At 41.9% G+C, this 26,173-nt stretch overlaps 1 protein-coding gene across 6 annotated transcripts in view; it reads left to right on the top strand.

Annotated features, from left to right (window-relative positions):
* Positions 1-26,173, top strand: part of rbms3 (RNA binding motif, single stranded interacting protein) — a 1,271,925-nt gene that overhangs the window by 991,728 nt on the left and 254,024 nt on the right. The window lies entirely within an intron of this gene.

The raw sequence follows: 26,173 nt of genomic DNA, 5'->3' as shown, positions 1-26,173 counted from the left end.
GCACCTGATATTATTTTAAACAATTTTACAACACCAAGTTATAGTCCAACGATTTTATTTGAAATCTACAAGCTTGTAGATTTCAAATAAAATCGTTGGACTATAAGTTGGTGTTGTAAAATTGTTTACAATTGTCAACCCCAGTCCATCACCGGCATCTCCACATCATCGATATTATTTTAATGTAATGTAGTTTAGGACGGCAGAAAGGTTTGCTGTCAGTCAACCTTTAAAGGAGAACTATTGTTCCCTTTAAAGAACTTGCTTGCCATTTTACCATTGATGCCATATTACTGCATTACCAATCAAGACTTGGCTGGTGATGCAGTAATGTCTTGGCATCACTGATTATATATACTAGTCAACAGTAGGAATTTAATTAAAGGATTATTTTATATAAGAGATCTGCATGAAAGAAGCATTGAAATACTTCACATTGAAGCTTGATTTACTTGTCCTACTTTCAATTTAGTATACTGTATTTGCTCACAATACAGTCTCCTCTGCATTGGGGAGACCAAATGCAGATTGGGTGATCGCTTTGCTGAACACCTCTCCTCAGTCCACAAGCGTGACCCTGACCTTCCGGCCGCTTGCCATTTTAATTCTCTGTCCCACTCCCACTCCCACTCCGACCTCCTCAGCCTCTTACACTGTTCCAATGAAGCTCAAAGTAAGATCGAGGAACAGCACCTCATCTTTCGATTAGGCACTTTACAACCTTCTGAACTCAACATTGATTTCAATAACTTCAGATTATAACCACTGCTCCCATTTGATGTTGCCATTTACAGCTCCTCTAGACCCATTTTTTGTTTCTTTGCTTGTCCCATTACCACCCTCCTTGCCTTGCACCATCATCCCTTTTGTCATTTAATCACTCCTGCCCTCCACCCCATTACAGACCTTCCCTTTAGTTCTTTACTCCTCTCCCCTTCCTCCCCCAACCTTTTCCCAGGCTCTGTTCTTGCTTAAAAACTATTTAATCCTTAACTTCTTTCAGTTCTGATGAAAGGTAATTGACCTGAAATGTTCACGCTCTTTCTTTCTCCACAGATGCTGCCTGATTTGCTGAGTATTTCCAGCATTTTCTGTTTTTATTTCACATTGAATCTGCTGCATTGTGAAGTGTTCTGATCAACAATATGATTGCTCTGAAACTGAATGTTTGGAGCAGGCTGTTCCAGTGACCCTTTAAAATTCTCTCCATAGCGATAAAACAATTTGAGCCTTGAAAGCCCTGCAATGCAAAACACGTGCACACAGTTTTCATTGAAATTGAGAATACTTGAAACAAATAGACCGCTAAAGCCCCATAGTCCTCAGTGCCAGTCAATGGACTTTAAAGAGAGTAAAATATTTGGAAAGTGTTTCTGATAAACATTGAAAATCAGCCTAGCTAAACGTTCTGGCCAAGGAAATTGATTGGTTTGGAAATGTTTTAAATGGCAATTCTCTTCCTTTGTTTTGTTTTGTTTTCCTTTTGCAGATCTGTCAAGAGTAAGCTTTTTTTAAAGTTGTAGTTTATGTTACATTGTAATTGATTTGTCGCCAACCGCTGGCTCTTTGCTAACATGCATGTTCCATTGTCAACATGTTCCTAACTACAGATAAGAAAAGGATACATTGTCCATGTTTAAAGTGTGTGGGATGGCATTCAAGTAGAACTGCAACTTTATTGTTGGTCAGAAAATAATTACATTCGCACATTCATTGGGATTCAGCGTTTCACAAGGTTCTTACAATTATAAATGCATCATGTGTATTTTTAAGTACTGGTACTTCTGGAAAAAAAATAGTTTTTTTTCCTCTTTGACTATTAGTCTAGAGTAAAATTGAGGTTTGATTTTGGTAGCTTTAGAAGTATATGTAGTGGAGGATTACACTTCTGTTGTTTTTCGATGTTGAAGGCGCACTATGAAAGCAAGTTGTTGTAGAGTCGTGAGATACAGTGGATCAGGTGTAGAACAAAACAGTTGCTGCAATACTTACAATGCATGGAATTCTCAAATATTAGGTAAGGGTATCGAGGAATATGGAGCTACGGCGAGTAAATGGAGTTGAGGTACAGATCAGCCATGATCTAATTGAATCTAATTTCCACTACCCTTTGTGTGAAGAGAAACAAATAATAAATATATTATTTTAAAAGTCTGTATTATATTTTGTAAATTATAAGATAGTGTTTTCCAAACAGCATACCTTTTTTGCATTCATCTTCCTTTGAAAAAGAAAAATCACAAGTAATCTCAGTGTACGGCACAGCTACACGAGCTGAATATTCTGGGCTGGATCTTCCTCATTAGAGTGGGGTAGTGGTGGGGCGGGGCTTCCACCCATCCCTCTGACACCACTGTGACTCCAGCCCATTTGTGGGGTCTCAGATTTCACAACCAGGAGGAAGCCATCCAGGGCTGAAGAAAGGAATGAGGAGGTGCTGCAGTGGGGACAAAAGACTTTAAAGGGACAGAAAAGCCCAAAGAAGGAGGGAGCTGCAGCCTTTTTAGGTTTTGGCAGAGACTTGGGGCAGGATAGTGAAGGAAAATTCAGCCCTTTGTATCCAGAAGAATTATTTTGAAGAAAAAAGTCCCATAGATATAAAACACTGTTCTGCAGTTCTACAAATCATTTAATGTTAACATTTTGAATATGAACAGAAAAGTGCCATTTAATTCCTGAAAATGAGTCAATTTGCATGCAATCTTGACTGGCCATAAACATTGATTTTTTTCAAACAGCCTTTCAGACCACAGTAACATAAAAGTAACTTTACAGATTTTTTTTCCCCTCCTAAAGCATTTTTAAAAAACAATATTTGGAACATTCCCAAATGCATTCATTATCTTTCCATCATGAAGAACAGTAACCGAGTGCAAACCAGAATCTGACAGGGTCCCACTGCAGTCCCACTGGGATCTTGCTGCTGGGCAATGGTGGGCTCCCTCTTGGCGGTGGGAATCCCATCGTGCATCCGTGAAACTGGGTCAGGGTGGGAGAGGTGTTGGAGGAGCAAGCAGAAGCCGGGCACTGCTGCTGGGAGGAGAATTCTGGCTCGAGTATCTAAACCTTATGCCTCTTATATTCTCAGTTAACACATCAGACGCAGACCCTTCTTCAAAACCCGAACCGTAACTGGTCTGTTCTCTCCACTGATGCTGGCTGACCTGGCCCTCTCTCTCTATCTCTATCTCTCTCTCTCTCTACCTATCTATCTATGAAGCATACCAGTGTGAAAAGCTGCATTGAAGCTGTATGCTGTACTAAAGCTCTGAACTTCATTAGAGGTCTACTTACCAATAGCCAATTTAATCTGATGTTTGATTCCCAGGTGATTTGGCTCACTAAGTTTTAGGTAGTAGTTATATTTTTTGTACAGTAGCACTATTTTTACCCTTTAATTAACCTCCACATGGCAGGCACTTTTTCGAAGTCAAGCAAAAGCTTTTTATTTATGATTTCTGCAAAGAAATAACACAGCCCCGATTGTTTTACCAGTTGCTCATGGAAACTGCAGAGCTGGACTTCCTTTTGGTGATATTTGAAGAGACGGGGGAGTACTCATACGGAATATTAATCTATTCACCCACAATATGTCGTCATGTAAGTGGCGAATGCCCATGTGGACCAATATCCTCCATTACAAACACCCCAGCAATGCAGCACCTGGGCCAGTTTGTAAAGTGCACTCACAAGTATATAGTGAAAAGCACCTTGCATTGCTTTAATGGTGCTTAGGTCATTTGCACTGCAGCACATCTTGTTGCTGGCACTGTGGTGCTGAAATCAGGTCAGACCTCTTCAGCTTTAACATGACTGCAGAGCTAAGTCCTTAGGATCCACACACAGTGTGGCCTACAGTGATGTCAGTAAATCACCAAGCTCAGTGTCATTTGTCACTTGGAAATAAATGGACCGTCACCTTTGTCATACTGCAATGAAGACCATATTTGCAGCAGTGGGTGGTATTTTTTGTACTGATATAACTCCAGTGTTATTGATTTATAACCTTGACTCTAGAATGAAATGTGCATTGAGACAGTGTTGATCTTCCTGATAATTTTCTAGCAAAGCAGTTAAATTTGAAGTTGTTTTTCCCTTCAATTAGTGCTCTCCATAGGACACTGATTCATGTTGGATACAATTCCACCAGTGTTGAGCTTCCTCTGGTATCCCGACCAAATGACCATTTTTTATTTGTCATTACCGACAGGTTATTTGACCATGGAGGGCTTCGCTGCTGAATCTAATCCTGTTCTCACTCAATATTTCCACAAGAAATCACTGGTTAGAGATCAGGAGAGGGAACTCTAGCTGATTTTCCCTCCCTAACCGAGGGATATTTAGATCAATTGTGGTGTCCTTGTTGTTACCATGACTGAAATCTGTTAACTCAGCACCGACTGAGAATCAAACCTGACCCTTCGGGTTTGTATAGCTCAGTTCCACGCTGGGCTGTGCACTTACCAACAGAGCCAATGGGGAGCTCGTAACCATGTCTCAAAACACTTAACACAACAAACTGTTCTATTTCAGACTGGAATCTGGATTGGGTTTGGCTAAAAGTATTCTTGCTTGCCACCACAGCAAAGAAAGAATGCTGTTCCAGGAAGTGACTTACGAGGGCAGAAGAACAAGGCCATTGCCCTTTGAGTCACATCAAAGTGAAGTGATCTTTGGCATTTGTTGTCATAATGAAAACGTATTGAAGCACTCACTGAACTGTCTCTAGCAGAAAGGCTGGGAACTGTCTGTAGCTAAAGGAGTATGATTAAGCAAACACTAATTGCAATTTGTGGTTAGGATGCTAAAGTGTTCTCCACAGGTTATAAAACTGACCTTAAATGTGCACTCATACCATAACCTTCAGTTTGTGATGCCTTACCCTCAGCCTATAAGTTAGCATTTACCTGTGAAAGGCAGTTGAGTTGTGCTATATGAGCAGAATATTTTTCTGCGTTAACCAAAATAGTAAATTAAACTGGCCAAAAATAGGTGTGAAATCTGTGCCTTTTTTTCCCCACTGAAAACAAGAGCTTGCACAGATTAAAATGTTTCTTAGGGGAAGGAAACTCTAGGCAAAGTACTTTCTTTTTAAAGTACTCCCCCAATGTCCGTGGGAAAAAATAGCTACTTGTCTGCACAAAATACTTATTCTTTTTTGTTGAATTCGTCTTTTGGAGCTCTGCAAATCTTGTCTGACATTTCCGAGTGCAAATTGCTGTCCTGATCCCAATTACCTTGACTGATATTAGGCCTGAATGTACCTCCTTAACTTAAGAACTCCATGGAAAGACTTTCACCACAATACCTTGGGTCTTTTTGGCATTACTGTTGATTGGCTTAATCTTGCCAGGCCAGTGAATTTCAGCAGGCTTTTTATTCAAGAGCCCAATCCTACCTTCATCCGATGTACACACATGTACACTTTCCACTAGAAGTGGTTGGATAGTGATGAGGATTAGGAGCCCTGTTATTTTCTTCCTTAGCCAGGGGTGTTAAAGCTAATTGTGTGGTGAGTCAGTGTGGATATTTCTGATTGTTGTCTAGCTGCTCTGGCTGAGATAAGTTAACTCAGCACAGATCGGGGAAAGAACCTGAGGCCTTTCTGAACCGTCTGGTGCAGTTTCACACTGGGCCATTCCATATTACCAACTGAGACATTGGAAGAGCAAGTCAGAGTTACATTTATAGTCCTAGGAGTGTTCATACAATCTGTAGATTTATTTTCTTGTATGAAGCTGTGGCTATAGTATTAAACTGGGAATTAAATAACTTCCTGACTAAACACTCAAAGGGACTTGGACTGAGCTGAGTGGATTTGCAGAAAGGCGAATGATATTGCAGCAGGTTACTGTGATCGGAAATATGCTGAAGTGACAACAATCTTTTCTGCAAGTGTTCAATTTGTCCATCAACAGTGAAAGTTGTTAGAAACACTGTTACAGATTTATTTTATACAAGTGTTGCCTAGACTGAAGACTTTAATGGGATAAAATTGTGAATAAAAATGCCGTAATGTAATCGTTTGAAATACCTTTGCCACCAATTTTAACAAAGGGATTAATCCATGTATTTTAAATGGGTTAATGCATTTGTTAAAATAGCAGCCCGAAAATTTTCACATAAATGCGTTCTGCTAATATTGCACCGCACAGATCAAAAATTATTGTTTGGAACATTGTGTAAATGGAGACACATTGGAGGTGAAATTCGACTTCGGCAGTAGCACAAAACGGGTGACAGTGAATAGGCACCCGGATTCTGGGTGCCTATTCGCTGTCACCCGTTTTGTGCTACTGCCGACGTTGAATTTCACCCCTGTTGATTTCTACGGGTAAAATGTAAAATTTGATGACAATCGAAAAGTATCAAGGCTATTCTTTAATGATACGTCACAGTTAGAGCCCATGCAGCACCCACAGGAAATGGGATCATGTAAATACGTCTCCCATTAAGCAAGTGCTGTTTATTCTGCTATCTAACTCTTCTGATGACAAACAGATTTTGAAAAGATCGCATCACTGACATTTCTGTGTGGTTTTCAGTTTTCAATTTCCTGTGGGTGAAATGCAAGTGCCAGAAATTACATATTTTGATGCCACATCAGTGAAACCCAAACTGGCACTTTAAAAAAGCAAAAACAGACTGGATTTAAATCCCACAGTGAACAATGGATACCAACGAGCTGTAGCAGAGGGTCACCACTCTGTGTTAATCTGTCCTTTCTCTTTTCGGATCCTGATGGACTGTTGCTCTCTGTTTTTATTTCAAATTTCCAGTATTTGTAGGTTTTATCTTGAATAGATACTTAGGAGTGATTGCAAGGCACTATTCTAATCGAGAGGTGCAGTGGATTATTTAGACAATAATGGATATCCAAGAGTGATTGTAAGACACTAGTCTAATCCAAGGGTTCTGATATGACAAACTGGGAATGGTGATGAAGTTGTTGTCTGAACCCCTTGATAAGATCACAGCATTGAATGCGCTCACTGTTATTTAACATTGGGGGGTGGGGGGAGGGGGGGATGTTATTGTATTTCTATTCAGCAGTAGCTGTTAATGTGGACATTAGCTGTGCATGTGCTGCAAGTCTGCAATGAGCACTAACAATATTGATCGTAATGTCATTAGTGTAGCTTTATCAAGAAAGAGTTGCCAGTTGGAAAATTCAATACCCAGTGTATGTTTGAGATTTAATACTTTGGACACTCCTACTTTAGTGAAACAGTTTTTGGAGATTTTGAAATGATTCAAATGATTCTTTATGAAATATGATTATGAAGACTAATTTATAATAAAATGTGCAGTATACTGTTTCAGATTAGTAACATTTGTGCTGCCTGGTCATTTACATGATATCTGCGAGCAGCTAGGCCTAGCTGCGCTGCTGAGTGGCTGTGAACCAGCAGCGGGGCCCCGATATCACATGAGTAACCAGCATCATGTAAAGGCAGCCTGTGCCTCTTAAAGGCAGCCTGCGCCTCTTATTTGCAAAATATAAGATACGGGTCCGCACGGAGACTGAACAGAAATCGTGTAAAACACAGATGCAGGTCCCGTTCCTATGTTTACAAACTGTTGAATTATGTTAAAACATTGAATAAAGTTGCGCACTACTAAATCCCACATACTCCAATCTGCACGCCAGACCTCACCAATCTGCCGATCTGAGCTTGTACCAGGCCTGCGAGAGAGCATGCATCAAGGTTCTCTGCTGATGCACTAGAGGCCTTGGTGCAAGAGGTGTGCAAAGGGAACGGCATCCTATATCCGCAAGTGGGCAAGAGACCCTCCAGACATATGCTCCCGATGCAGTAGGGAACAAAGTCAATGCCAGGCGCATAGCACCATGAACATGGATTCAGTGCAGGAAGAAGTTCAATACTTCGACACGAGTGGTCAAGGTGAGTGAGGTCAATTGTCAAGTGGTGTCTCCTACCATCTGCACCACCAGCCGCATCCACTGCTCCATGCACTGCACCCCCCATCACCCACCTACCAACAAACTCGTTCAATCAGTACTCAACTCTTCCAATCAGATGCTTCCTCTCACCCTCACACATTACCACTCTTGCAAGCCACACACCCACAACCGACAGGTCACACACACTCACAGCTATTCAACCATGACAGACACATATCCCAAATATCCTGCAGGACGCTCACCCTCACATGTCCCGCTTTCTTGTAGGAGAAGGTGGCACATAACAGGAGGCAGCAAGTGGCAGTGGCTCCATGGAACATGAACCTGCTGTCCTCTCTCAGGACGACAGCATTCCTGTCCCACCTCTGCCACTCCACCAGTGCCCTTGCTGTTGCCTGTCAGCTAATCAGCCCACTCCCTGTAGAGTATTGAAACTTTATTATAGGAACATAGGAAGATAGGAACAGGAGTAGGCCATTTAGCCCCTCAAGCCTGTTCCGTCATTCAGTGAGATCATGTTGATCTGTGACCTAACTCCATATATCTGTCTCAGCCCCATATCCCTTAATATCTTTGGTTAACAAAAATCTATCAATCTCAGATTTAAAATTAACAATTGAGCCAGCATCAACCGCCATTTGCAGTACAGCTTTCCAAACTTTTACCACCCTTTGCATGTAGAAGCATTTCTTAACTTCACTCCTGCAAGTCCTGGCTCTAATTTTTAGGCTATGTCCCCTAGTTCTAGTATTCAAGTATAGGAGACCTCCAAAAACCTACAAATGCATCAGCAGCTAGAAGCAATAATGCAGCAACTAACCTATAATTCCTGCACGATTCCTTTAAATAGCACTGGTGCGGGGTCCTCCATGCTGTTTGCGACCTGTTCAGCTGTGTGAGGTTAAGACAGTGCTTTGGCTGAAGTGTTGAGTTCCAAAATCACATCTGTCCCTTTAAATCAGTGTTGCACACTGAACTACGGCACGTTCTCCCTACTTTACATGCTGCCAGCATTCGTTATCTGCGCGTGCGCAAACGCCTTTATCAAGATGGCACAGGTCACGTTATAAGTGTGCGCGCACATTCCGGATGCCATTTTGGGTCCTTAGGAGGCCGTGTAACGCCTACACAATGGGCGCTGCACAGCCCAATTTATAGCCCCATAAGTTTAAGGAGAAAATTACTCTTAACTAAGAAATTTAAGGTATAATGTTGTGTCTCTTGTTTTTAGCCTTACAAAGAATCTTGATGTTATTTTTTTCCCCTTTAAGTCACATATCCTCTTTGCAGGAAGCAATTTTTTGTCCATAGATTCACTTGCATAGTAGCAATAATTTTCAGCTGCAAATCTATAGGGGCAATTTTAACTTGGGGTGCAGGGCAGGAGGGAAAATCCTGCAAAGGGTTCAGCATGAGGGCTGCACCATTTTAACTCCGGGGCCTTATTTAAATGCTACGGGACTGTCTCCCACCCAAACCCAGTGAGAGGGATGGCAGGCGGGAGCCCAAGGACACCGAGGACCCAAGGGAACGGCCCCTGGCATGAAGTTAGTGCTGGGGAGAAAGTGGGGTTTCCCCGGGGGTGCTGGCGTTGCGAGGGAGACACAAACCTGGGCCTGGGGAGGCTCAAGGATTCCACGCAGGGTCTGATGGAGCACTGCTGTTCCTCTCGGCCCACAAGAATTCCTCACAAAAGTACATTTTTATACTTACCTTGGCCTCTTCCAGCCACTCTGCTGACTCCTTCAGGTCTTGTTGCCGGTTCTGGCATTGTGAGAAGCTCCCGAGATATTTATAGTTAAAGTGGGGCTGTGGTGCCGATGACACCATCGGGCTGCGAATTTTGCATGTAATGTAGGCCCTTCCGTGCCTGATCTGTGGTCAGTTATGATCATGGAGGGTGCTGGAACGTGTCAGGAACATGGCGCGGCCCCCCACGCCATCTTGACTCCCCACCTGCACTGTTTCTGCCAGGCAGACAGGGTTAATATCGACCCTAATGTGTGCTTCACTGAGATTGCGACTTTTAACCTTTTTTTTGTTTGTTCCCTTGGACTCCCAACCACACTGCAAGCGCTGAGCGCTCATTACATGAAACGGCCATTAAATGGATAATTTTCAGGGAAAGTTATTAGAGCCTTTGTGGTGAGAGTGTAGAGTTGGCAGTTCTTAAACCTGTTAACTAGACAGAGACCCCATACATCTTCAATGCGTGTAATTATGGGTGTGTAGATTGTGTGAGAAGACAGATTAAAGATTTTTATGGAATGTAATTCTAGTTTCATGTACCTGCTGTAACTCCATTTCTCTAGTGATCATGTAGGGATGGGCAGATATTTTAGATATTTATACTGGCTCCACTATTTCATCACTTTCCTAAACTACAGTTATCACACTGGAATTCCTGAACAAAACTCAACAATGACATCGGGGAGCTGGCTGACATTATAGCATGTTGTAAACTCAGCAAGCTGTGTTGAGAAGTGGTAGACACACCCTACTCAAGCTCCTCATTTTAGCCCTATAGTGAATGGATCAGAAAGGCTGTCAGGGCCTTTGGCACTGGTCTTGTCCACCTCCTGGTAGCCAGAGTGGTGTTAGTAGAGGCCTGGGAACATGATGTTTGCCTGCTCTTTCAGCTGGTTATATAACACATCATTTGAGGAATGAGGGGATAAATTAAAATAAGATAATTAAGAAAGGGATGTTATCTTGAAGTTTACAGCTGTAAGTTAGCTATAGTGTTCAAGTCACTGCTGGCACTGGACTCTCAGATTTGTCAGGTGTCTTCCAGGCTGCTGGTTGAAATGTCTTTACAGAGGGGCCTGAACAAGAAAGAAATTGCATTTATGTAGCACAGTTACACCAGAGCAGACCAAGCCGAACTGGGGGAGGGAAGAGGAATCTTAACAAGAAAATAAACATATTGGGCCTGAAGTCCCACAGACTCTTTTAAGGGCATGGAATTGGCGCCCAGGTTGTGATGACAGGGTCCTTTAAGTACTTGGGGCAGGCAACCCATGCCTGTAGAGGTGCAGCAGCAGCCCCTGACATTGGGGGTCACTAGAAAATCCTGCTGCTCCGAAGGAGGGAACTCAAGTCCTGTATTGGGCCCGATTGTAGTGAAACAAAAGCAAAAAGTTCATCCTCACAGGTAATTGTGGGGCAGTGGGCAGAAGGTAAGCAAGTATGGGATCTACTGGGCCAAACGGGCAAGTGGGGCGGAAATCCTAACTTAGCTCCGGAACGCCCCCAGACAAGCCTCCCTTCTATTGCCCAGAGGGGGTGACTAGGCGTGTGGATGAGGGTAACGCAGTGGATGTGGTATACATGGATTTCAGTAAGGCCTTCGATAAAGTCCCCCACAGGAGACTGGTCAAGAAGGTACGAGCCCATGGAATCCAGGGTGCCTTGGCACTTTGGATACAAAACTGTCTTAGTGGCAGAAGGCAGAGGGTGATGGTCGAAGGTTGTTTTTGTGACTGGAAGCCTGTGGCCAGTGGGGTACCACAGGGATCGGTGCTGGGTCCCTTGCTGTTTGTGGTCTACATTAATGACTTGGATATGAATGTAAAAGGTATGATCAGTAAGTTCGCTGATGATACAAAAATTGGTAGGGTGGTAAATAGCGAGGAGGATAGCCTCAGTCTGCAGGACGATATAGATGGGTTGGTCAGATGGGCGGAACAGTGGCAAATGGAATTTAACCCCGAAAAGTGCGAGGTGATGCACTTTGGAGGGACTAACAAGGCAAGGGAATACACAATGAATGGGAGGACCCTAGGCAAGACAGAGGGTCAGAGGGATCTTGGTGTGCAAGTTCACAGATCCCTGAAGGCGGCGGAACAGGTAGATAAGGTGGTAAAGAAGGCATATGGGATACTTGCCTTTATTAGCCGAGGCATAGAATATAAGAGCAAGGAGGTTATGATGGAGCTGTATAAAACACTGGTTAGGCCACAGCTGGAGTACTGTGTGCAGTTCTGGTCGCCACACTACAGGAAGGATGTGATCGCTTTGGAGAGGGTGCAGAGGAGATTCACCAGGATGTTACCAGGGCTGGAGCGCTTCAGCTATGAAGAGAGACTGGGAAGATTGGGTTTGTTTTCCTTGGAGCAGAGGAGGCTGAGGGGGGACATGATTGAGGTGTACAAAATTATGAGGGGCACAGATAGGATGGATACTAAGGAGCTTTTTCCCTTCGTTGAGGGTTCTATAACAAGGGGACATAGATTCAAGGTAAAAGGCGAGAGGTTTAGAGGGGATTTGAGAAAGAACTTTTTCACCCAGAGGGTGGTTGGAGTCTGGAACTCACTGCCTGAAAGGGTTGTGGAGGCAGGAACCCTCACAACATTCAAGAAGCATTTGGATGAGCACTTGAAATGCCATAGCATACAAGGCTACGGACCAAATGCTGGAATATGGGATTAGAGTAGACAGGGCTGATGGCCGGCGCGGACACGATGGGCCGAAGGGCCTCTATCCGTGCTGTATGACTCTATGACTCTCTCTATGACTCTATATAGGAGACACAGATGGAGAACATGCCTACCCACAGGTCATGATATCTTTCTCGAAGCAAATGTGGCTTCGCATCAGGATCATGATATATTTCCGTCCTCCCTGGTGTCCAGAATTTCAGGCCCATTATATTCAACATGAATCATAATCATAAATCTTTGCATTTCCTGATATTAATATATGTTGCTCAAAAAGTTAGGGATAATAGATTTATTGATTCTTTTCGCATTTTATTCAATGTTGGAATGGTATAACACTTAGATTATCAATACAGAATAAATGCATGACAAAGTTCTGGCCAGTTAAATGCATAAAGTAATACATTGTGCTGGGTATTGTCAGTAAAAGCTGACAGTTCACTCATATCAAATAATCATACACTGCATCTCCCTGTTCAATGCTGCACATGATTTCTGGAAACTGGATATAGGTTGTATGTCCATCATATTTAAGGCGCTATTGCATGCTGCTGACAGAAAAACATTTGTCCCACTTTTCAACTAGAGGTGTCACTGCATAAATTGCATCGTTCAGCCTGGTGCTGCATGGATGATATATCACACAGGATCCATATGTTGATGTCAGCTTTTACATATATGGGGCAATTGCACGATCTGGCACTTGCAGGGAGTGCATCTCAGGAAATCTCAAACATGCAGCCCGTGATTATTCAGCAAGTTTCGTGTTTCTTTAAGATTTTCGCGGGGCCAGGAGGAGCAGGACTGGTCCTCTGAGCTGAACAAAAATCTTCCAGCCCGCTGTCAGCCCATTCTCACCCCACCCCCTGACAGGCCTTTCTTGCCGTGTGGCCCTGAGTTACATCCAGCCGATTTTCCGCCTCAGGAATCCAGCAAGCTGCAACAATTTGGCACACCTGCAGCTCGCCGAGAAAATGTTAATACGGTCCGAAAGACCACCTGAAAATAATTTGGGTCTCCCGACTGCCACGTTGGGCGCATTGCCAATATCACGTTCGTTTGGCGCCCGAACCAAACGGCTCCCTCAGTGTCCACGCATGTGTGCTTTCTGGTAACGTTGCTGGGAAGGTTTGTCGCCTCTCCACAGTCCAGCATTACAATGGCAAATTGTAGCATTTCAAATGCCGCCCTGGTTGAGATTAACAAACTCAACACAAACCAGAAAAGCAGGTTGCTCCTTCTGATCTGCATGGTTTTAGTGCAAGTCTCAATACTTTTACTCAAGTAGTCATCGGGGTAGCTTCTGGAAAATAATTTGATCCAAAGTCACATCCTCGGTGTCAGGCAACGCCCAGCACCCTCCAAGTAACTAGCAAGGAACATTGGGCGAATATTCAAGATTTGAACTTCCTTCCCACCCCCCCATCCCCGCTCCCCTCCAGATATAAATCATATGCCAAAGAATCATGCTTCCACAGCACAGGTCAGTGACTTTTCAAACAACAAATATCTCTGCCTGCAACATTCCTCTGTGACAAGTTGAAGCTGTTGTATGGGATTTGTTGCAAGATAAGTTTATGAGGCCACAAAGGAGCTGAAGAAAGGGATTTGTCACATTCTTATCTCTGACAGGAAAATGTTAAGAAACCTCGGGCACTTTGAAAATAACTTGCAAGCGCAATAATATTGCAAGACCAATTTGAGACAAAAATGGGAGTTTTAAACAGCCTTGTGAAAATTGGCCTCGAGGTACTAGCTTTTAGATGTGGCCTGAGCCTTCAATTATAGAAGGATCTCATAAAATGCTTCACATGGTGGACTTTCGAAGATAATACTCTGAACAAAACTGCAAAACAACCAAATAATTTGGGCCTTAGTGCCATTACATCTACTCCTGACTATCCTTTCTAATATATTGCACAGCAAAAAATTTGTTTAAAGCTTTGATTTCTTTCAGCGTTAACTGGGCATTCCCAGTGGCAACATTCCCTGCTTTGTATCAGAATTAGAATCATAGAATCATAGAAGTTTACAACATGGAAACAGGCCCTTCGGCCCAACATGTCCATGTCGCCCAGTTTATACCACTAAGCTAGTCCCAATTGCCTGCACTTGGCCCATATCCCTCTTTTCCCCATCTTACCCATGTAACTGATATGAAGACTGGTAGACACGGAAGGCCACAAACTCCTCGCCCCGAAGTTCTTCTGTAAATTATTGTGGTTTGACGGTCTCATGTGGCTCAAGTCACAGCAGTTTAATAAATGTAGCTTTTAACTGAAGATTAAGTTCAACAACTTCCCCCTTTATTCTGTCCAAAGGGTTCACAGATTCTGTCAAAGGAACAAAATTGATCCCTTTCATATAGATTCTCAACCTTCTCTGTCACAAACTGTTGTCAGGCCATCTGTTTAACAATGCTCTTGTCAGTAGTCATTGAAATGGTTTTCTGTGCTGGAAATATTAGTTTACAGCAGCCGAGCGCACAACAGCCCATCACCTTAGAAGTTCTGTGAAATAGCCAGTGGGCCGTTCCTCAAATTGAATTACAGGTTGTTCCACATGGAGAACTGTCCTACAGAGCAAAGCAAAGATATAATGGATTTTATGTCCATTAAGCAAGTTATTTTCATCAGATTTGGGACAGAGAGAAAGGGGGGGAGGGGTTGGTGTAACAATGGTAAGAGGAATTGTTTGATAAGCCAAATAATAATCTTAACAAAGAACTAGAAAGTGTGAGATTTGCAAGGTACTCCAATCCATTTTGGCATTTTCTGCACCTCTTAACATAAATATTCTAAATCTGTGAAGTAAAAACCTTAGGCTTGGCACATGTCCCTCACACCTTACCTTTGAAAAGTGTTGTATGTGAAAGTGTGGCTTCAGGACATCACATTTTCAGAGCTTCACATTTGCTGGGCAAAAAAATGGTTCAAACGCATCAAAAGCATCTAAAATGAGGAATGAGTAATTGGCAGAAAGACAAGCAAAAAATCCTGCAATTTTCAAGCCTATCGTTGATAAATCAGCAAGTCCTACAAAACCAACCAATCAAATTGCTGTAATAATTCCTTCACACTGTCTTTTGTATCAAACTATAAATGATATTTACAATATAACCAATATAATTTTGAAACAAAATCACTAAGTATCCCTACATTTGATTATTTAATGCCTCAGTAAGTCTCTTCCCCCCCATATAGGTCTCCCTTTCTGCTTGGAGCCTGGGGCTTGAGTTGGAACTATGTCTTGGGAATTCCAGCTTCTGTGGCCTAATTTGTTGTGTGTGAGAGCGATGCAATGTAACAGGTATAGTTTGCACCCTGCTCCTGTGAAAGTACAATACCCAGAGTGAATAGAGATAACCAGACAGAAAATTCACTCATAACTGTGAGGCATGACAAGCAGAAAATGATCCAATTTTTTCAGTGTTTTATACAGTGTTTTAAGCCATTAAGTAAAAATTATGAACTAATGGTGTTGTTTGGCATGAGGTTTTTTTATGGTGGTCAAGGGGACTGCTACTTGCGCCAATTTGGTACTGAGCACAGACATCGCGGTCAGAGTTATCTAGATCCAGACCACAGGGAAAGTTCACCTGTTCATGTGCTGGTCACTGGAGACTCAATAGTTGGAGAAATTGCCCTGGGCAGTGCGATACCAATAGCAGCTTCAGCAAGAACTAAAAATCCACCAGAATTCTGCAGTTCCTATCATGACCCTCTCATCCACTACTGCTTTCCTTGTCAACCTTCACTGACTCCCAACATATCATATTCAATATACTTGTTGTCCTCATTTAAAAATCCCTCCATGGTCTCGTCCCCACGCCTCCTTCTGCAAGCTTTTCCAGCCCTATGCCCCAACCCACTCCCTACGCTCCTCCAGCTTTGGGCTTCCGTGCATTCTGCCGCACTGGCCTTACTCACCTGGAGGCACAGCTTTCAGCTGTCTAGGTGTTTCTCTTTGTAACTCCCTGCCTAAATATCTTCACCTTGCTCCCCCTTTGAAAGCTTTAAAACCAATCTTTTTGAAACATGCATTTGGTCACCTCTCCTAATTCTTCGACTACCACTTGCTTTGTTCTGTCCTATGTCCCGCCCCGACGCACCTCTGCTCCCTCAAAAGGGTCAGCAGAATTTTCATGCTGTAATATTTTTATCAGTCAGGTGATCTGCTTCAATAAATTGGTTGTATTACAGTAATGGGTGAACGGCTGGTGCATTTATACTGCAGCTGGACTGTGATAAACATCAGAAACCACACTGCACTGGACCACCCATGAGCAACACCACAAAGAGCTTTAGTGTTTTATTAATCTCTTTGAACACCTCTTTATGGTGAGAGGGACAGGTCATAGTTGATGCATAGCTTTGTTTTCATGTGTTTTGTCACTGTTTCAATTTTTGAATGGAAAAGTCAAAATTGGTGTAAAGTTGTTTTTTTAAAGACTGCAAAAAGAAATCCAAGGATATTGAATCTCTTGGGCATGAGATTCCTGGAATGGATGTGAGGCAGACTTTGTAAATCAGATTGACTGACACATGGAAAGTCCTGTGGAGAATATTTTGATAGTTTCTCACCGTAGTTGTTTGACATTTTCAAAAGGAACGCCGACTTCCAAATCTTGTGTTCAGTGGATTTTATTGGGTTACATTGTTTAAACCTGAAAACCGGGAAGCCTAAATATAAGGGCCAATTTTGTGAGTCCCCATTGCCACCAGTGTCAACAAAAGTACCACCGATTGTACTTGGTGGGCAATATTAGTTATTGTTTATTTTATTTATTATGATGTAACTCTTCAACATGGCTTTCATGTTAGTCGACCAGAAAGTTGAATTACAGTATTTTATCTTGTATGTGCGATGTTTTGCCACTACATATATCCATTTAAAACCAAAATTCCCCAGCCTCATGCAGAAAGCAATGGAGTACAGAGCATTTTGGGATCATTTGATGAGTTTGCAGTCCCAGTGGAGTGCAGGCAGGTGTGCTCCCCCCATGATTATACTTTATTAATTTTAACTAACAGAAAATCGTGGGTGCACGTGCTCAAGTTCCCGATCTGTAATCCCAGCAGGTGAGGCTCCAGTGCAAGACACACACCTGTAAAATTACCCTCGTACTGTAGTGCAGTTGCTAGATTTTATTAATATTTAAAAACTGAGTACGTAGATCTTTCATTAATTCACAATGGCTTATTTTTGTTTAGTTTAGGTCAAGTGTCAGCTTGTCTCAGTTGGCAGTACTGTCATCTCCAAGTCAGAAGTTTATTGGTTCAAACCCCACTCCTCAGCATAATCCAGGCTGTTGCTCCAGTGCAGTCCTGAGGGAGTACTTTGTTGTTGAAGGTGAGATTTTAAACTGGGGCCTTGTCCACCTATTGAGGTGGATGTTAAAGATTACATGGCACTATTTGAAGAAAAAATGGCCAACATTCCTCCCTGAGACATCACAGGCATAACCGATTAGCTGGCCATTCTAGTCCTTGCTCATTGTCGGATCCTGTGTGCAAAATGGCTGCTGCATTTACCAACAGAATAGTCACTACACATCAAAGTAATTCAGTGCATGCAAGCACGTTGGGACATTTCTGAGCAATGTGGAAAGGTGCTATATATGTAGGCAAGTCTTTTTTGCAGGAGAAAACTTTTTTTTTTGTAAAAGCGTAAGAAAACGCAAATTTGAAAAATAACCTTTTGGCCTATTGAGACTCATCCTCTTGTCTCTATAAATAATGCATCCAGCTGCACTGTGAATTAACTTTGTGAAAGTTCTGTTAATAGACATCGCACCTGGCTTTCAAATACACACAGCACCGTATTCTGCTTGCATCACACAATGCAGAGCTTCCATCACCAGCACATACCAGAGAGAGACATAGTACTGTTAAAATACTTTGCTTTTAAAAAAACAGAAAGCAACGTATTCTAATTTTATCTACGTCCATGGACCCTCGTCACAGTTCTGCAAATTTAGGCTCCATGGTTGAATACCAGGAGGTGCTCTTGAGCCAGCACTACAATCTCTTTCCTGTTTGTACAATAGGATTTCAATGCTAATTTGAAGTTTTGGTATCAAAGGCAGCCCTTAAAGTGCATTACAGTCGAGCCCCACACTGCCAGCTTCATTGGAGTATCAACATACCCATACAAGAGAGTACGGATGACTGAGTCTAATTCTGTAATACCACAAAGAAACTGGAATAAGAACTGCTTTGGCTTGAGCTGCCTCTTTAAGAAGCACATGTTTTTTTAAATCTTTATTTGATATCTGTTAAGGGTTTTTTTGTCTGGAAGGGGAAGCTGCAGTATTTCCCCTAATGCAGCACACTTTGTAGCATTCTCACCAGACTGCTTCTTCCACCTCTTTCGTCTGGCAGCTTGAAAAGCAACATTAAACATTTGACGTCCAAGTTCATCATTCACTCTATGGCCTCTGATGATACAAAGTGAATAGAAACTATTCTATCAGGGAAGGATCTTAGTGAGCAATGGTTCACAAGATGCTCCATGGTTTGGATAACCTCCCCATAGTCACACATCGAGCTATTCTTCATCCTCCATTTTGTAACAGGTTGTTGCAGGAAAGGTATGCCACTTTCAGGTTTTACCAATCATTCACAGAGATCAAATGAACACCCAGGTCCAGACAAGTTGCTTTTTCTTACTGATTTTTAGTGAAGAATGGCATGTGCTTTGGTGTGAAATTTCAACCTCCACCTTCACCCAGGAGCGCATTGATCATCAACAAAAAAACAAAGCCATTTTGATTAGAGCTCATTCCCTTACTTAATCCTGGCGTGTTTAGGCTTGGTGAAGAAATAGTCATTTCCCAGCTCCTGAGATCAGTGAGATTTGGATTGATTTGGTTAATGTCTTGCGTTCTTGTTTATAAAGATAGTGGAATACCAGCAGTCAGCAAACAATGGTTTTATTTTTCTTGTAAGTGAAAATGCAGAGCGGATGATCCTTAATCAAATTCTCTAACTTTGTTCCAGTCACCACCCGTTTTAAAAAGCAGCAGTGTTTTTCACAGTCTGGAGCAGTCCGCATCTGTTTTTTGTTAGTCTCTAATCATCTTCCAATGTGACCTTCTTTCCCCTCCTCGCTCTCCCAGAACATACAGTTCTAAGGCTCAAAATGTGCGTTCCAGGTGTTGAGGTATCAGATTGGCAAGCTGCTGAGACATCCAGAGATAAACCTGGAACTTTTTACGCAGTCATGTACTCATGCTCTTGACTATTCTCTCACATACCTTTGTTTAAGACTGATTTAGATTTCAGGCGCATGTCAGTTAGTAGACGGTTATTTAAAAAATCCATTGTTTTTCCCCGTTTCACCTCATCTACTCCCATTTTCTCCTATTGGTGCCCACTTGGGCCACTTTATCTGCAGGGGAAGCGTTACGCACCATGGACCTTTCTACAGCTGTCTTCAATGCCCCTCTCTGATCAGCTGGCAGGAAGTGTGTTCCCATAGGGAAGGACAAATTTTCTCCCTCCTTAAGGTGGAGCACTGTGCGATCATGAAGTGCACTTTCTAAAGACATTCCATTAACATCAATCCAATGGAAAGGAAAGTCAGGCGGGGTTTATAACGGGGGTCCAATCCGATATCGCCAGCTTTCTGCTCATGTTAAAGTTACCCCCATTGTCTCCCACCATCAACATCTTGGGTAGCACCATTGACCGGAAGCTTAACTGGACCAACCATATCTACACCCACAAGAGCAGGGGAGAAACTGAGTATTCTACAACAACTGGTTCACCTCTTGACCCTTCAAAGCTTCTCCGCCATCTCCAAGGCTCGAGTCAGGAGTGTGATGGAATACTCAACACTCGCCTGGATAGGTGCAGCTGCAACAACACTCAAGAAACTCAATACTTTCCAGGGCAGAGCAGTCCACTTAATTGACGCTGCTGCCACTGGACTCAGTTTGCACCCCAGTGCATTGTGACTATAGCATGTACTATTTACAGGATGCACTGCAGCAACTTGGCGGAGCTGGATTAAGTCATTAATTTAGCTACTGTTTGGCACTGGAGGTGAACCAGTTGTTGTAGAATACTCAGTTTCTCCCCTGCTCTTGTGGGTGTAGATATGGTTGGTCCAGTTAAGCTTCCGGTCAATGGTGCTACCCAAGATGTTGATGGTGGGAGACAATGGGGGTAACTTTAACATGAGCAGAAAGCTGGCGATATCGGATTGGACCCCCATTATAAACCCCGCCTGACAATTTATTGGCTATAATTGATCAGTAACCGGCCCCAGAGGGTGCCTTCAGTAAACAGTAGCAGTGCTGAAAATTAGGGCTCTCAGCCCCATGACCTCTACCATCAAGAAGGAGAAGAGCAGAAAGATTATAGGAATACCATCGCTTCCAAGTCACGCACCATCCTGACTTTGACTTATATCATCATTCCTTCATTGTGAGTGGTCACAATTCTGGAATTACCTATCTAACATGTCAATGTCATTGGAGCAACATCAACACAAGGACTGCAGTAGTTCAAAGCGAAGGCCCGTCACCACTACCTCAAGGCAATTAAGGATTGGGTAATAAATGTGGCCTTGTCATAACTCTACTATGCGGTACCTTATCGAAGGCCTTTTAAAAATCCAAATTTATTACATCTAAAACATTATGCTTGTCCACCCTGTCTGTTACTTCTTCAAAGAATTCAATAAGCTTGGTCAAGCATGAGCTTCCCTTTTGAAATCAATGCTGATTATTCTTTATTATATTTTCAGTTTCTAGATGTTTTTCTATTACATCTTTGAGTAAGGATTCCATTATTTTTCCTATCACTGACGTTAAGCTAACTGGTCTATAATTCCCTGGACTGGTTCTATCTCCCTTTTTAAATATAGGCATCACATTAGCTGTCCACCAGTCCTCTGGCACTATTCACTTTTCTAATGAATTTTTATATCTATGTAATAGTGTCTCAGCTATCTCTTCCCCAACTTCTTTTAATATGTGTGGATGCAATCCTTTCGGACCAGGGGTTTATCCTCTCTAAGTTTGATTAATTTATCAATTATCTGCCCCCTTTCTATCTTAAGTATCGTTATATCTTTCTTGATCTGTTCTTCCAATTTCATGCCCACCTTGTTAAATACTAAGGCAAATAATTATTTAATATTTCTGCTATTTCACTGTCACTAACTGAGTTTATCATGTCTATCCCTTAGTGGCCCTGGCCCTATCCCTATCCTAACTTTTTTTATTTATTTGTCTGTAGAATACTATTTCTTTTTATATTCCTTGATAATTTAATTTTATAATTTCTCATTGCCTTCCTAATTGTTTGTTTGACTTCTTTCCTAACCTTTTCATATTCCCTTTATCATCCTTTGTTGTATGCCTTTTCCTTTAATTTCAATTTTACCCTAATTTCTTTATTCATCCATGGTGTGTCATTACTGCTAGTTTGTTCTCTTCTGCGTACTGCCAGATTTTACATTGAGCAGGGCGTCCACAGCAGATGTTCCGCCCAGTAGCCAGTTAAAATGGCATCAGGGTCTTATTCACATCATAGGACCTCGATTTGCATAGATTAATGAGGCCCTCACCTGATTCAAGCGGAAGGTCCTGGGAAAAATGGTGGCAGCACAGGAATAGTGCGGTAAATCCACCACCTCCATTTTAACTCTCTGTTTTCGCTTGGTGGAGGGGGTTAAATTCTCCCCTCTGTCTCCATCATAGGACCATTCACCTGCTGAGACTGTCTGCAGAGGGAAATGATGGCTTAATTCTTCTTTAGTTTGTGGCAGCTGGATTTTGGGATGGCTTACACCCACATCCCTGGCAGTCTAGTGATATATATTCATCTGATGTTTGGTGATCTTAGGAAAAGGATGGGAGTATAATGCATGTGAGATCCTAGTGATTGCTGGGGATACATCCAAGTTCTCCATTGGTTTAGATGGGGTGGGCTAAATGTGAGTCCCTTAACAATCCAATAGGCTTCTATCAGAATCTCCAGTGGCCTGAAGAGGCTCTCGACTCACTCAGAGGCCTTAGCTTTTGCGGTTTAGAGTTATTCATTTAAAATTTTAAAAACGTGAATCTAAAGTCTGAATTAATTCAAGTGCTCATTCCTACTGCGCTTTGTGTAACAGCACCATGTTACTGATGTGAAGTGAACACCGAGAAATACAACAACTGATTCTTTGCCTGTCGATTTCTGCAGGAATAAACAAATCTCATGCATAACAATCTGATATTTATAGATTTTAACTCATTCGAACCAAATCAGTATTTATCTTGGTGTGGAATCTAGTGAGCATATGTTGTTTAATGTACTGGAGCAAATCTATTCCCATCCTACCAGTTTATGTCTACACAAACATGGTGTGTGACAACATTCCACTCTGACTTCTTTCAAGGCACACAATAGGTGACAGTTTTCTCCAAGGGAAACCTACTGATATATCCTGAAGACTTCTCATTTTGTTTTAATTATTTAAGAAGATGTAATGACTTTTTGTTTAACGTGTCCAAAATTGGGGCGTACATCTGTGGCTCACGTAGAGTTAGAACATTCTACAATCAGTAATACTAGAAGAGTGGAAAAGACTTGATAGCAAACTATTTGTGCAAGAATTATGAATGTACACATTTCTATTATGTTAGCCTTACAGATTTTAAAGATTGACAGCAACAGATATGAAATATCCACCAAAATGAACTATGGCTTCAAAAAAATTCCCAGTTCTCATTGCTGCTCGCTCCTGTTGTTTGCCCATTCTCATAATCCTATCCCTCTGCCATGTTGGTTCTCAGCATGTGAGTGCAAGAGATAAGGCCGAAGTATTTGCCCACGTCTTCAGCCAAAATGCTGAGTGGATGATCCTACTTGGCCTCCTCCCACGATCCCCATCATCATAGATTTAAGTGTCCAGCCAATTTAGTTCACTCCATATACCGTTAAGCAGCAACTAAGTGCATTGGACATAGTAAAGGCTATGGGACATGACAACATCTCAGCTGTACCGCTGCATAAGAACTAACTGGCCCCCTAGCCAAACTGTTCCAGTATGACAGTGACATAAAAACGTGAATGTGGGAGATTGCCCAAGTATGCCATATCTACAAAAAACAAGATAAATCTATCGTGGTGGATTGCCACCTCAACGGGCTCCTCTCATTCATCAGTAAAGTGAAGGCAGGAGTCAACAACGGAGCCATCAAACAACATTTACTCAGCAATAACCTGCTCACCGACACTCCGTTCAGGATTTACCAGAACAACTCAGCTTCAGACCTCATTGGAGCCTTGATCCAAACATGGATGCAGAAGATGAATGCCAGAGGAAAGTAACTGCCCTCAACATCAAGGCAGAAAGACTCCAGCAGTTCAAGCAGAAGGCCCTGCCTTCTCATGGCAATTAGGGATGGGCAAATAATGTGGCCATGCCAATGATGTCCAAATCCCATGAAGAAAATTTTAAAAAGATCTTCTTGCACATGACTCCACCATCTGAACTTTTGTCTTTCATATGGTTTTTCCCCATCTGGGACCCATTTCACCAGCTTGAGGCTTACCAATCCTCAGCCATATGTGTACATGCTCCGTTCTTCACAATCTTCTCACCATAACACATGCTGTCTGTGCACTACCCTCACACTTTCCTTTTCATATTTCATGATATGATAAATAATAGAAAATCCACATTGATTGAATTAATAAACATAATATGTGTTTTGGGTTTCAATTAAAGGTACTAAAGGTGGGATTTTCAGCAAGAGACTTTATTCAGTGCTGCCGTCTAATACTTTGTAGAGTGGTTTGTGGAGCATTTCTGCTTTAAAACAGGTTATTCCTGCCGTAGTAGCCTACACATATTGCTATATGTTGCAGCTAAATCAGATAATTTCTTTCAGTGCACTTTCTGCGTGTTCCATGAATTTAGATATACTAATAGTCGCCCCATGGAATATTTACCACAAATTAAACTGCAGAGATGATGGAAACATAATTAGAACTTTTCAGACAAGCTAATACTCGCCAGATTCTGTACAAGGCCACTAGAGACATGCAAATGGACACAAGTAAATTGAGTAAAAATTCATGTGTTCAGATTGAGAGATTTACTTTTATTTCCGTATTTGTCTTTTTTAATTGATGTGTGAATTGTTTGCTTTACCTGAATTGAATATCCTCTAGGATTTCTCACTTGGCAGAATAGGTCTGCAGTTTGAGATTTACTCTACTAGACCACTTTATGGAAAGCACCAGTAGAAACTAGTGCAAAAGAGTTTGAACCACCTTCTCCATGGACATCCGTACTCAATAGGGTCAGGTTTGCTGGTTTTAAATCAGGTTTTCTAAAGGAGGGAGAAGTTGAGCAGGGAGTTCCTTATTACACTACTCAAGCATGCTAAGGAAGTTATGCTAAACCTTTATAAATCATTGGTTAGGTCCCAGCTGGAGTATTGTGTCCAATTCTGGGCACCACACTTTAGAAAGGATGTTAAGGCCTTAGAGAGGATGCAGAGGAGATTTACTAGAATGGTACCAGGGATGCGGGACTTCAGTTATGTGGAGAGATGAGAGACGCTGGGGTTGTTCTCCTTAGAGCAGAGAAGGCTAAGGGGAGAATTAATAGTGGTGTTCAAAATCATGAATGGTTTTGATAGAGTAAATAAGGCGAAACTGCTTCCAGTGGCAGAAGGGTCGGTAACCACAGGACTCAGATTTAAAGTAATTGGCAAAAGAACCAGAGGCGACATGAGGAGAATTTTTTTTACACAGCGATTTGTTGTGATCTGGAATGCACTGCCTGAAAGGGTGGTGGAAGCAGATTCAATAATAACTTTCAAAAAGGGAATTGAATAAATACTTGAAGGGGAAAATTTTGCAGGGCTACGGGGAAAGAGCAGGGGAATGAGACTAATTGGATAGCTCTTTCAAAGAGTTGGCACAGGCTCGATGGGTCAAATGGCCTCCTCCTGTGCTGTATTATTCTATGATTCTATGAATGGTGAATAGACAGAGTAGCTGTGTATTTTACTGAAACACTAAAGCAGATTTCATTATTGGACTTTGCTCATGTCATGGCTTTTCATCCTCTATTTCCATGCCTCAATATTTCAATAGCATTAAAATAGTCAAATAACGCAGCCCATTTGTCATGCTTGGTGAGGTCAAGATCAAAAAATAAGAAGTATCTATCGGTCTATTAGAGTGACATTCTGTCTGTTGATGATTCATCACTGAAAGTATAGATTGAAATATTAGCAAAGACGTTGAAAAGCACATAAAATACTGTAATAATTTTGGGGCCACAAAGTGAATAATTTGCTAATAAACTTGCATATTTTATTAACGTTACTCGGTATACTTCAACAGAAAATATAACTGGATGAGTTAAGGACAAGACGAAACAAGATTAAAAGACATAGGTGATCAAGTGCTCTGTGGAACACAATGGTACCTGTGGTGCTCGGACTGTGAAAATGTCATCTGTGGAATGTGACTGCTAACCATTGAATAATGTGGCTGGTAGAGCTAGATAGATATCCTGCAGTTTGTGAAGATTGCTCCAGGTTAGAGAGATATTTCATATAGCTGGAGAGTGGAATTAGATATTGGAAGAAAGAGTGGGTTGGCTAGAGTCCATAACAGGGAACATTATATTTATAGCTAGATGGGGATGAATGACGTTTTCTTCTTCCATATTTTCTTATGTTCTTAAAGGATTGGGTTCCATGATATCAATACCTGAAAAGCTACATATGTATCTATATGTATATATTTATATATGTGTGTATATATAGACACACAAATATCAAAAC

Source organism: Heptranchias perlo, chromosome 2, assembly GCF_035084215.1.
Source record: "Heptranchias perlo isolate sHepPer1 chromosome 2, sHepPer1.hap1, whole genome shotgun sequence".
Taxonomy (NCBI): Eukaryota; Metazoa; Chordata; class Chondrichthyes; order Hexanchiformes; family Hexanchidae; genus Heptranchias; species Heptranchias perlo.
Note: the sequence above shows the minus strand (reverse complement) of the source record. Positions and strands in the feature narration are given on the sequence as shown.